At 40.1% G+C, this 3,517-nt stretch overlaps 1 long non-coding RNA gene across 1 annotated transcript; it reads right to left on the reverse strand.

The window, feature by feature from the left end:
- Window positions 1-2,157: 2,157 nt before the first annotated feature.
- LOC112444508 (uncharacterized) lies at window positions 2,158-3,258 on the reverse strand. The gene is made up of 2 exons (XR_003032837.2): window positions 2,724-3,258; window positions 2,158-2,468 (listed from the first exon to the last, which is right to left on the reverse strand). It is a non-coding gene; the product is annotated as an uncharacterized lncRNA (long non-coding RNA).
- Between the last annotated feature and the right edge of the window lie 259 nt (window positions 3,259-3,517).

Consider the following 3,517-nt stretch of genomic DNA (forward strand, 5'->3'; position numbering starts at 1 on the left):
CCTGTGGGTCCGTGCCCCTTCTAGTCCCTCCCAGGGAGGTGATCAGGTCCCCTCTTCCACCCTGCCGGGTGGGTTCCTCCTCATCTGAGCACTCAGTTCCCTTGCTGCAGTTCACTACCTGCCAAAGTGAAGAAACTGGGGGTTGAAAGGCTGAATTCTTCCAGAGGGGTGAGGCGCCTTCCCCCCTGTAGGAGATTCAAGCCACAAAGCCTCAGGGTAGCCTCAAATGAGACCTGTCTCCTCAAAGCGAGGAGGTTCCCGGCCAATGCAGCAAATGTTATAGCCATACGTTCTGGGAAACAAACTCACTCAGAAGGGCAATGCAGATAGTGGAGTGCAGTTTATTACACCGGCGGGCCCAAGGCAGAGTCTCCTCTTAGCCAAGGACCCTGACCAGCATTTGTGAAAATCTTCTATACCCCATGTGTACGTGTCTGAACCCACCACCCCAATTTCCTTGAGACTTACATAAAACAAAGAAAGGGTAAACACAATCACAGTAACCCCATCATCCATGTGTTAGGTGTTCAAACAGTTAATGATCAATAAGCCTGAAGTTACATCCTGATAGATACAGAAAGAATTTATGACCTGTCCGGAGGCAGGGGTGATTAGAGTATGTTTTCTCTTAGGCGATGAGTAACCTGGATGTGAACTTCAAGATTCCCCTGTCCAGAGGGGGTCTTATCCTTCCATTGTAGTTTCCATAGGCACTAAGCACAGAGTTCAGAGTCCATTGGAGAGGTGGCCGAGCTTCATCAGCATGAACAGGCCTAAGATGGAGTCCAGCTCTGTCTGTTTCCTCCTTCAGCCTGAACCATAGTTACTGTATTTTGATTTTTAAATGATCTTAAATATATCACCGTTAACTATTTTATACATAGGCAAATGTAATATGAGTACAGTACATTGAAATATTTTAAAATCTTTCATTTTCAAGGACAGAGTATCCTAGTGTTGGATATAATACTACAAGATTAATACTCTATCCTGCACTTTGTGTTCGATTCAGAAATCACAAAGGATAGTTCTGAGTCATTTCCTAAAAGATTTAGAGAACAATGTCTTTTCTATAGCAACTGAACAGGGTGGGAATGACCCTTATGGGTCATGAAACATTGATATTTGTTTTCACTTAATTGGACAGTTTTTATATGTACAGCCTCACAGACATGTCTGAGAGTCACTTCAGGGCCCAGGCCTATAATTCTGGCAAATGGTAATGACATCTAGGGGTTTTAATCATTTAGGTATATCTTATTGCAGTTCTCAATTATGACTTCTCTGTAAATGCAGCACTTTAAAAAATAACTTTACTGTATGTTTGCCTTTGGCAGTGAGCTTTTTCCATTGTAAGTTTTCTGTTTCTAGTTGTAGCCTTTCCCTTAGAAAAGTCTCTACTATTTCTTGTAATGCTGATTTGGTGGTGCTGAAATTGTTTTGCCTTTGCTTATCTGTGAAATTTTTGAGTCTTTATAAATCTGGTAGAGTATTCTTGGATGTGGGTTCTTTCTTTTCATCACATTAAAAAAAAAAATTGAGTGTATCATGACACTTTCTTCTAGCTTGCAGAATTTCTGTTGAAAAGTCAGCTGACAGTGTAATGAGGTTGGTGTAAGGTACAAGTACTAATACCAATATTTGGAGAAGACAGAATTGATGATTTTATGACTCAATCAAATTTACAGGTTACAAAACTAAACTTTTCTGACACCCATTTTAGTCAACCAGTTTAGTAATTATTAACCAAATAAATATATTTGGAAATGTAGTAACTGGGATGAGTCACAAAATATTGAATCAAGGTTCATACTCAGTATGTGGTGACCCTGGTGAACTGAATGGTTGCTTGTGGGGAAACAGTGGCTGACTTTATTTTTCTGGGCTCCAAAATCACTGCAGATGGTGATTGCAGACATGAAATTAAAAGATGCTTGATCCTTGGAAGGAAAGTTATGACCAACTTAGACAGCATATTAAAAAGCAGAGACATTACTTTGTCAACAAAGGTCCATCTAGTCAAGGCTATGGTTTTTCTGTCCATGTCAGGCAAAGGTAATTGAAAGAGTAAAGAGATATCATCGGTGTGAAAATCTTCTCTTACATGGTGAATAAAACATGAATCTATGCAAACATGAGGGATAAAACATTTTGTAATTAGTTCTTGACAAAAATTTATTTCTCCCTACTAAAAGATCTTAGAAATAACTGCACTAATCAATGTAAACATATATGATATCTTTGTAGAACATGTGATGGTAAAACACTGCCATTAGTGATCTAGTGATGTTTATCCTTCCAGTGATATTTAGATCTTCATGACCCTAATTCTCATCTCCTGTTTGGGTCTGTGTGTACTGGTGGTTCAGTGCTGCGGGTCTGTTTAATGAAGCCCGTGCCTCTGATCCTCCAATGAATCCACACTGTTGTTCTGGGTAAAATCTCTCTTCCTTGCTCTTGATGACAAACTGAAATTATAATGGAGTAATCACAGTTCAGACATACAAAAATGAAGTCAGGAGGCTATTGAGGATCTAGTCTCAAGCTTATCTTTGTACCTCTGAGAACTTGATTTTTCTTTGACCTGTATGAGACCCAAGGACAGGATAAGCTCTACTTAAAGCAATACCTGACAGTTGCAGTGTTATGTTCTCAAGGTCTCCCCTTTTAACAGTGCGACAATTTTGGACCCCAACCATTGCTTACTTAACAGGAACTCTTACTTGCCATATCCAACTATGATTCTTGACAATTCACGGAATGTTGGGAGTTTTGCCTTTATAAACCTCTACCCAAAGAAAGGCAATGCCAAAGAATGCTCAAACTACGTCACAATTGCACTCATCTCACACACTAGTAAAGTAATGCTCAAAATTCTCCAAGCCAGTCTTCAGCAATACGTGAACCGTGAACTTCCTGATGTTCAAGCTGGTTTTAGAAAAGGCAGAGGAACCAGAGATCAAATTGCCAACATCCGCTGGATCATGGAAAAAGCAAGAGAGTTCCAGAAAAACATCTATTTCTGCTTTATTAACTATGCCAAAGCCTTTGACTGTGTGGATCACAATAAACTGTGGACAATTCTTCAAGAGATGGGAATACCAGACCACCTGACCTGCCTCTTGAGAAACCTGTATGTAGGTCAGGAAGCAACAGTTAGAACTGGACATGGAACAACAGACTGGTTCCAAATAGGGAAAGGAGTACATTAAGGCTGTATACTGTCACCCTGCTTATTTAACTTCTATGCAGAGTACATCATGAGAAATGCTGGGCTGGAAGAAGCACAAGCTGGAATCAAGATTGCCAGGAGAAATATCAATAACCTTAGATATGCAGATGACACCACCCTTATGGCAGAAAGTGAAGAGGAACTAAAAAGCCTCTTGATGAAGGTGAAAGAGAAGAGTGAAAAAGTTGGCTTAAAACTCAACATTCAGAAAACGAAGATCATGGCATCTGGTCCCATCACTTCATGGGAAATAGATGGGGAAACAGTGGAAACAGTGTCAGACTT

This window comes from Bos taurus, chromosome 26 (assembly GCF_002263795.3).
Source record: "Bos taurus isolate L1 Dominette 01449 registration number 42190680 breed Hereford chromosome 26, ARS-UCD2.0, whole genome shotgun sequence".
Lineage (NCBI taxonomy): Eukaryota > Metazoa > Chordata > Mammalia > Artiodactyla > Bovidae > Bos > Bos taurus.